General features: G+C 36.9%; 1 long non-coding RNA gene across 1 annotated transcript; it reads right to left on the minus strand.

The window, feature by feature from the left end:
- Positions 1 to 671: 671 nt before the first annotated feature.
- On the minus strand, positions 672 to 3,568 carry LOC145550522 (uncharacterized). Its single transcript, XR_014086411.1, has 2 exons — positions 2,435 to 3,568; positions 672 to 2,135 (listed from the first exon to the last, which is right to left on the minus strand). It is a non-coding gene; the product is annotated as an uncharacterized LOC145550522 (long non-coding RNA).
- Between the last annotated feature and the right edge of the window lie 6,750 nt (positions 3,569 to 10,318).

The following is a 10,318-nucleotide window of genomic DNA, read 5'->3' on the forward strand; positions in this document are numbered from 1 at the left end:
AGTGTCAAACTTTGGCTTTGTGCCATGAAATACTAAAATGCAATAACTTCTACAGGAAAAGTGACAACTTCATCAGACTTTCCATGTCTCATTATTGGCCAGCCTTGATCACATTCACAAGGTCATATGATGACATCACCTTAGCCACGCCCCCTCCAACAGGAAGTCACCTGTTTTTGTCTGCCGGAAGTCTTGCTTTTACTCTGACTCAAATGGGTTCAATGCTGTGCAAATTGATATAAAATGACTTGATGATGAACTCTGTGTATGTTGACTGCTAGCTGAAGCATGTGGGTGTGCCTTATTAGCAAATAGCAATGCCAACCATGTCGACGATCGTCTCCAAATCAACCAGGCTTCATCAAATTTGCACCAGGTTTTCTATGATCGACTGTGGTGATCCTCTAAAGATTAGATTATAACTTGACTCCACTGCACCCTTTTGGTTAATGAAATAGCTGTATCTCCTCTATACATTGGCCAATCTGCATGAGATGTTGCAGGCTGCAGCAGGGAGCGCTGCTGTAAACACAATGTAGCTAATGTCAACACAAGTGACAATATAAAGTATCAATCAAGCTGTTCAGATGCACAAACATTCTCCCAAAACTTAAACTGTCATGATTTGTGGTTGTTGGTGATGAGGATGAACACTGAGACCCAGGTGATGATGATGATGATGATGTTTATTATAATTTAATAAAGAGAAGCTCAAACACAGTCCAGTACGGGCAACACAGCAGGAAATCTTGCACACAACTGAAGACTGAATGTGACAGCTACATTATAACTTGATTCCACTTAGCCCTGTAAATTAAGTGGAATCAAACCAAACCAAACCAACTTTATTTACAAAGCACTTTAAAACAACCACAGCTGATACAAAGTGCTGTAAATTAAAACACAATATTATTAAAAATATTAAAACATACAGCTTAAAAACCAAAACATACAATTTAAAACTAGATCCCTCTGGTGTGGAAAGTCAAGTAAAATTGATGGTGCAGTTGTGTATGCACAGCAGCTATGAAGGTTACCAGCTTGTTTGGTTCAACCGATCTCTGTGAATCAGTGTTTTCTGACATGAACTTCATCAAGAACAAACACAGAACATGTCTCACTGATGCACATCTGAAAGATGCACTCACAGTTGCAGTTTCAAGTTACACACCAGATTATGGAGTACTGGTGAACAGCATGCAATGCCAGTCTTCTCACTAATAAGGATACCAATACCAGATGTCAGTGGCAACATGGCAGTGTTATGGCAAAGTTTAATTAAAATATTGAGGAATTGTGTTCAATTTAAAAGTGTATTCATGACATGTAACAGTTACAATTTTTTGAAAAATGCAGCAGATTTTGTCAGTTCAAAATGTGATAAGATTTATTTTAAAAAATGTAAATTGATTCTTTTTTGCGGCAACATTCCATGTCCCCATGTTTTGCTTACAATTATTTTTTTCAAAATTTAAATGTTTAACAATTTGTGGTTCATATGTAAATGTTCATAACAGGGTGGAACACATTCAGAGACAATGGTGAAAAAAAACACATGTAATTATTAATTTATCTATTCCTGAGCTTGACCACTATTAATTTCTCATTGTTAAACATGTCAGTGTTGTAACAAAATATTTAAAATATATCTAGTGTCACTATTTAATAACAATTCGAGAGTAGCAGGGGAAATTCATTTTGAAAATTACCCCATTGCAGAGAAGGATCTCAATGATTTTGCTCAAAGTTCAATAAATATTGACTAATATAATATCACTAATATATATATTAGTGATATTATAAAAATAACCAATGAATTGATGAAATAAGATTAGTAACCAGCTTCTGCAGCCGAGGATCAGACCGCCAGGGTCCCCTCTCTTGGCCGCCGCCCATAGCACAATGCACCCGACCCCTTTGGCCCCTCGGACAGGTGGTGAGCCCATCGGATGCCTCCTGGACGCCTCCCTGGTGAGGTGTTCAGGGCACATCCCACCGGGAGGAAGCCTCGGGGAAGACCCAGGACAAGCTGGAGGGATTACGTCTCTCGGCTGGCCTGGGAACGCCTTGGGATTCCCCCGGAGGAGCTGGAAGAAGTGGCTGGGGAGAGGGAAGTCTGGGCCTCCCATCTGAAGCTGCTGCCCCCGCGACCCGACCCCGGATAAGCGGAAGAAAATGGATGGATGGATGAAGATTAGTAACACTTTATTTGAAGGGGGTGAATAAGACTGTCATGAAACTTTCATAAACATTACATAACACCTGTCATGAACATAAATAAACCTTCATGAATATTTATGACTTGTCAAAGTGTGATTCAGTAAATTATGACACTTTTAATACAAAGTTGACATTCAAAATATCTTTATGACAACTTGACATTAACCAATAAATCATTACTGTTTAAATTTTACTTTTAATGAAATAAACTTACCTAATTTTAATAATGCAATTGGTAAAGAGATTTTGTAAAGAGAAATTCTTTAAATCAGTTCTGAAAATCCAATATGTTTTTTCCTTTTCTAGAAGGAATTTAATCAGTTGATTGATGGAGTTATGAGACAAATGATGAAAAACAGAAATAATCCAGTTGCATTCACAATGGTCCACTCCAGAGTGAAGATGTTTTGACAGTTGCCTGAATGTCTTCCATCAGGTTTGAAGTTGACAGGAGGTGATGTTTCCTTTAATGCGCTCTATGGGTCTAGCTCATCAGTCTAGTCGACTTGGCAACAGAGAGAGAGAGAGAGAGTCCTGGACCTGGAAACGGAATCTGTAACAGAAATCTTGCCTGTTTAAAAAACAGACCTTAACCTGGGGTCCTCTATAAAAAGAAAAAAAGCTTATATTAACACATTTTTCCCCCTCACTGTAGTGAAATACATTTATATTATAATGAAACTCATGTGAATACTCATACATTTCAACATAGAATGGACTGTATTCTACAATTCAAGTAGTTTCAGTTTAACTGCTTCATTGGTTGTTAGTTGATATGAGATGATGTTTCCTTTGATGCACTGTTTGGGTCCAGCTCATCAGTCTGGTCCACTTTGCAGCAGAGAGAGAGAGAGTCCTGGATCTAGAAACAGAATCTGGAACTGAACTCCGAAGAGAAATCTGACCCGTTTAAAAAAAACAGACCTTATCAACACAGGGTTATAAAAATAAATAAATCTTAAATTTAAACATTTTTCCCCCTCACTTTAGTGAAATGCCTTTATATTATAATTAAACTGCTTTGAATACTCGTACATTTCAACATAGAATGGACTGTGTACTAACCATGTCCATTAAGACATTTTAGTGCAGTTGGTCAGATGAAACTCAACCCACATTAAAACAAAAACAAAGATTATTTTTTTCGTTTATTTTTTTTGCTAAAGAAATTACAGAAAAGAAGATTCTATTCTCAAGTAAATCTTTAAATAAAATTAAATTAACGTTAATCTAACAAAAATGAAATACTGTGTCCTGGTTACACTTTCTTAATGCAAAAAATATATATTTATTAAGAGGTTTCAAATTTCATGCTTGTTTTCAATGTGTTCCATGGTTGTACAATAAAATTCACATCATACAAACTATTTTTTCAAAATGATAAACTCTTTACCTGTCAATTATTTGAACAATAGTAGATTAAACATAACAGGAGAAAGCTAGAATTGGATCACCAATTTGTGGAATTGTACATTTCAACTCTTTTCCTGTGTATGATTTTATATTACAATCTTGCTAAAATGCTCCTTCAAATTTGTTTTTGCTTTGTAATGAATGTAGCCATAAATTATGATTTCAAAACAAATAGTACAATGCTAAAATGTTTGTTAAAAAGCTCTAGTTACACCTGGATTTCATTTTTGTACATTTAAATATGAGGCATTTTAAACATGATAATTTGCAAAATTTTCTGGACTCATTGCATAAAGCAAATGCAGATATTTATCCATTTAACTCCCAATTTTAGATTAAGGAAAAAATGTTAAACTGTTCATTTATATATATATTTTTTAAATATTTAAAGCTTATGAGGTTTCATACTTTAATTTTTTTTACCTTCAATTGTCAGCACAAATGTAGTCGGGCAGTCCTGGGAATTGAACCCAGTTCCACAAATGGAAGTACCAATAAACTGCCTTTGCTTTTTTTGTGCTATGTGACAAGGTAAAGCAAACCCTGCATTAAGAACAGCTTCAAAGATTTAACACATGTACATATTAATTATTCAAATTCAAAAATCCTTTATTGATCCCAAAGGGACATTAAATATCAATAATATGCCAATTGTTAAAATGTTGCTTTTTCATTATTCCTTTTAGGTCTGTATCCAATTGTTCATCTGTCAAAGCTTAATAAATGGCGTCTTAATGCAAGAAACGAAACCTTTTTCTAAGGAGAGGTTTTAAATTCCAATTTTATGTAGGAACTGTCCTCCTCTGATCAGTGAACACAATCAAATCTGATTTGATTGTGTGGTGTAGATATGAAAGTGTTGTGAGTGCAAGCGGGGCTCAAAGACCCCTTGGTTTGGTTTATCTTTCCCCATTTCCTTTTGTATGTCAGGTGTGTGTAAGTGGGATGTGGGCATCCCTTGTTTTTGCTCCCTGTCTTTCCCTCTTATTAATGTGCTTAACCAAATTTAATTGAGGAGGCAGTAGTTCGGAGACAGCTGCAGTCGTCTTGGAGTGGGTATCTTCTAATTATTCCCTGACTATCCATGTGAAAACAGCATCCCACTGCCCGTTTATGTGCGGCATATGGAACAACTGCTTCACTTTTCAAGCCTAAGAATACCTATTTGGCCACCATGTGAAAACAGCATCCCACTGCCCGTTTATGTGCGGCATATGGAACAACTGCTTCACTTTTCAAGCCTAAGGATACCTATTTGGCCACCCATGTGAAAACAGCATCCCACTGCCGTTTAAGTGCGGATATGGAACAACTGATTCACAGACTAACCATCAAAATGTTTTGAGCAACAGAAGTAAAGATGTAGTTTGTGGCTTTGCTTAGTGTTTAAAGTGCCCAATTTTTGTAAGTGCCATCACTCTTTCAAATGTAGCTCAATGTCTTGCAGTCTTAAACATTTTTAATTATTTTCATCAAGAAAAACCAAATATTTCAAAACATCACATGATTACAACCGCTCAAAAACACACATTACTCCCTCGTGATCACTAAAATATGTAGGCACAACTACGGCTTCAACTTTATGCTTCTCTGATTTAACATAAACGTGATCTATTAATGTACCTTTTTCAGTGGTTGGTCATCAACCATTTGTAGGTATCCTTTATCAGACATAAATTTTGAGATAGTTGATGACTTCAAAATATCATCATTAAAATCTCCAATCAGTGCTATTGTGTCGCTTTGTTTTTCAAGCCAATCAAACAAAGTTTGTAAATTTATTTTAAATAGTGACAGAGGATATAATGGTGGGCGATAAATTACCCAAGGACCATTTTTAAATGACTAAACCGGTACACCAAACACTCCAAATTCAGCTCTGGCTGCTGCAGAACTTCAAATTAATGTCATTTGCACAATAAATGCCAACACCACCATGTTGTTGGTCTTGCAACACACTCAATTGTGGATGCCTGTTAGAATAAGATAAATGTCGTGGACGGTTGGAGAAACTGTAACCATCAATTTTTACTGTATCCGTTTGAGTTGAAGTCAACCATGTTTCTGTAACAGCAACACATTTAGGTTTCCATTTCTCTGTAAAACAAGCCAAATCTTTTACATGCCGAGATAAACTTTGCACATTCATCAGGAATACAGTAAAAGGAGATTTGTTAAATCGGTCCAACTGAATAGATCCACTCCAAAGGGGTCTCATATCCTCAAGAGCAACAGCAATGTCATCCTTACAATATATCCTCTTTTCATCAAAATCTTGAATCGTCAATCCTGAAAGACTTTTAACACGACTCACGGCCACATAAGCTTGTCCCGGGGCAAAGATTTTACTAAAAGAAACAACAGCTTCCTCAACAGTCATTCCTTGAACTTTGTGTACAGTGCATGCCCATGCTAACTTGAGTGGAAATTGCCGCCGCAAGCCGCCTTTAACAGTGGCTCTGTCCTCCTCAGGTTCAATAGGTGTGATCCTGCAAATCTGATGATGCATAGTGGCAGCTCTCCTCTTCTTCATGCCTACTCGTCATCATCAAATTTAACATACACCACTTTAGGAAACTTGTCCTTTTCAGGTATTAATATTTCTGTCACAGTACCAACAACACCATTAGCTAAACCATCATTAACATCCACATTTTTACACAACATAACACGTGCTCCTTTGCCCAATAACAACACTTCTGATAAGCAGGTATTTGAAGCTTTTGCATGACTCCCTTCTAACAACCTCAATTTTCCGTTTTTTTATCATTTACATAATCCTGTGCCCCAATTCTAACAAATTCAGGACAAGTCTGATATAATTGATGAATATTGTGCTCGCTCACTTGTTTATTAGTCGCAAATATGTGCAAGGCTGAGCTAACCTCACCCGTTTCACAATGTTTTAAAATGTTTATATCATCCGCCAGCATTGGTGTACTTTTGGAGTGAGTTCTCATCCTGTTAAGCAGTTGAGAAAATACAGCATCTTTTTGCCTCACAATTTCAGTTAATTCTACAATTTGAAATAACTCTGACCATATTTTTGTGGCAACACCCTCAGCGTATATCGGCTTACCTCGAACAGGGGGAGCTGATAGACATCGCCGACAGTAATTATACTGATACCCCCATATACTTTCGTGGTTTGTTTAATCTGACGCAATCGGCCGTTAACATATGATAAGAGATTGTGATCGACCATTGATATTTCATCTATAATAAGAAGTTGAAGATCACTATATTTGACACGCAAGGAATTTAGTTTATCTTCGCCCAAAGGAGTTACGGTAGGCGTACATCCTTTCCAATAGAAAAGTGGTGTGATTGTTGTCGCTTCTAAATTATACGCCGCATGCCAGTGGGAGCTGTCAGTAATACGCATGTATTATCAGGAAACCTACACACAGTGGACAATAACCGTTTTGATTCATATTCAATTGCCTTAATTAAATGACTTTTTCCTGTACCGGCCCCCCTGTATAAATATGTGCAATGGTTCTGGATTTTTTCCATTAACTTTATTAAACACCACTGCCGGATTTGATAAAAAACAGAAAACTGTTTTTCATTCAAAGATCTAATCAAGCAAGGCCTTCAGATCTACTCATTTGTTTTTCTCAAATACTGAAATGTCTTTAGGGTTAGAACTTAAATCAGGAATATGTTCCTGAGCATCATTTTCTATTGGTTTCTCTTTTCGTAATTCCACACACTCCAAGCGTTCCAATTCAACCTCAGGACACAACTCGCCCATGTATCCTCCAGCATTACATCACCAGTAACATTGTCCACAGCCTCAAATGATCAGATTCCAACTCAAATTCACTCCTATTCAAATCTACAACAGACTTTACAGAATGTTTTGTTCCATCAACAAATCCAATAACACCAGTCCTGTAAAAGTCACCATAGGTTTCACAATGTGCAGGTTTAAGTTCACTATCAAGCGGTAAGGCAGAAATAACTGCATTATACTTTGATAAAACTTTCTGGTGTTTGTTTCAGAGAAACGTGCATATCGAACAACTGCTGGTTTTGTCCGAGTTCTTTTTACAACAATCCCAAAGCCATTGTTCAACTTTACTGAATTTCTACATTTCTCATTTTTTGACAAAACACGATACTCTGAAGCAAATGTAGCCAGGCACATATCAGAAAACACATCTTCATTCGGCCTATTCTTATAGCGGTCAACTATACCGGTCATAAACATGTCTTCTGGGGTAAGATCCTGAGAAGAAGCTTTTTCTCTCAAAACAGAGATGGGTAAACTCATTTTCACAATATTATCACCTGTTGGAATAAAAACAACTTTCCGAGAGCACTCCTTTAAATGCATGTTAGTCAGTCGGTACACGGCTTCTTGAGCAGAAACATCCCGGTTATGTAAATAGACACTACCGAGTGTCTTTAAAGCCTCTTTAGCACTAACATTACCATCTTTAGCTGCTTCTCTCTGCGCATTTCCCAACAGAAGGCCAATTTCACGCTCACTTTTGGACATGTAAGATACTATATAAACACAGCATGCATATGCATCAACACAGTACTGGATATCAATATTTGCATTCCAAGCTTTTAACAGCGGCCTGCTATATTGATTAATCCAGACTTCATTAATTTGTCTTTTCAACACGACATGAGTATTCCTACTGGATCGCTTATATGCCGTTTCAAATAAACCTTGACTTATCCCCAAAGCTTGAAACATTTCTTCCACAGTAGTATATGTACAGTTCTCATCCGAGATGGCATTCTTTACACTAGTTAAAATATCGGTTGCTCTATCTCTCTCAATTTGTTCCCAACTTTTCTTGTCCTTGCTAAGACATTCACAATCTGCCTTATCAGTTTTATCCAAATTGCATTTGCAAGTCTTCACTGGATCTTGATATTTTTCACCGCGACAAATAAAGGTTCGGCAAGATGCAGGCCGTGGGAAATTGAAACGACAGACAGTTTTTTTCTTTTTACAAGTTTTTGAATGTCGTTTTGAATGCTGCTGTACAGATGTAACAACTTCAAACAATGGATCTTCTTCAGTTGGAATTTCACATGTTACATACTTATCAATAAATGCAGTAACCTCTTCATCTGTGTTCTTGTCCAGAATTGGAGCACCAGAAATCCAAAAAAGGCAATGACAATGGGGAGAACCACGCTGCTGGAATTCTACACGATAATAGTAGTCTTCAATTTTTCCAATTGGATTTGAAGGAGACATTAAAACTTCTTTAACAAAAACATGCCATCTAAAATCAAACATTCTGGCAGCAGTAACAGGATTTTGACGCAGCAATTCACACTTATCTGCCCACTGCAACTGTTCCAAAGTCTGCGTTCGCCCTTCCTGCTTCAAAATGCTGTAAAGTAAATTTTTCCATCTCATATCAGCAGAAGAAAATGAGGCAAACCATGTGGGTTTTCCTAACATTCTAACACAAGCTAGCAAGTCGCGTTGAGCCGACTGCCAGAAGGCAGGTGTGCCTCGAATGGGTTTCAAGAAGCGATACCCATCATCAAACTGTAACAACTTATTTAAAGAGTCCTATTTTTTAATACCTCAGTCATATTTTGAAATGTAGGACTTGTGCCTTTACGCAATGCTATAGACACTTTGGAGACAACTTGCTCCAGTTCTGACATGTATTGAGCAAAGAAGATGTATTCTACATTACGTGCAAATCTACCATCAGCATGAAGAAGTCTGTTATTAAAGTAGCGGCTTAAAGTCAAACGATATTGCCGCTTTTCATGGTATGTATTATACCCCAAAGGAAACAAAACAGGGAAACATTTTGCTTCATTTGTACAATCAGAAAGCAATTTAACCGGGTTATTATTTTCACTTGGTGCAATATTCAACACATTATCAACATATTGATCCAAAGCTTCTTGTCCTATATCTACTGGCATAAGACAAGTGTCCTGGAACATGCAGTGTTGCTGTCTGTCATGTAAAAGGTCATCATCATTTTCATCTATGGACATGTCCTCATCTTCTTTAACACTTTCATTCTTTATTAAAACAGAACTATTTTCTTCTGGAGAAAACTCATTGATCCAAGATTCATTGAACTCTACATCTTTATAATGAGAATTACAATGTTTCAAGTACCGAAGAGCTTCCTGGACATGCATTGTATCAACATACTGATAATCATAATGACCTTTGTATGTCAATTTACGCTTCAACTTCACAGGTAACAAAGAGCCTTCCATATTACTTCTTGGCAACAGGCTGCAAGTTTCAACTATATTTGTAGGGACACATGTAACAGGTCCATGCACTCCATTTTGTCCACCTTTGGGCAAAGCCAGCATTTTCATAAATGGTATATGTAAAGCAATTAAGTGTTGCTCCAAAGTATTCAAACATGCCAACTGAGGTGGGATGGGATCAACAGATAAATTATTACATGAACTTTCTGGGGGTATTTGACCTTTGCTCATTTTATAATGGCAAGAATAACAGATATACAGCCTATTTCGACAGGTATTAAGAGTGCATGGAGATGCACACACATCATCACACCTATGCACATAATTGTCACTTATACATTTATCTGCAATTAAAGACATTTCTTTAGTTTTTCTGTACTGGTCTTTGTGACAATTCAATATCTGATGCTTGAACAACAGACGAAAGCAAACGCAACAAACAAAATTTGGCCCCTCTTTT

Source organism: Poecilia reticulata, unplaced genomic scaffold (assembly GCF_904066995.2).
Source record: "Poecilia reticulata unplaced genomic scaffold, P_reticulata-male-v2 Scaffold_70, whole genome shotgun sequence".
NCBI lineage: Eukaryota > Metazoa > Chordata > Actinopteri > Cyprinodontiformes > Poeciliidae > Poecilia > Poecilia reticulata.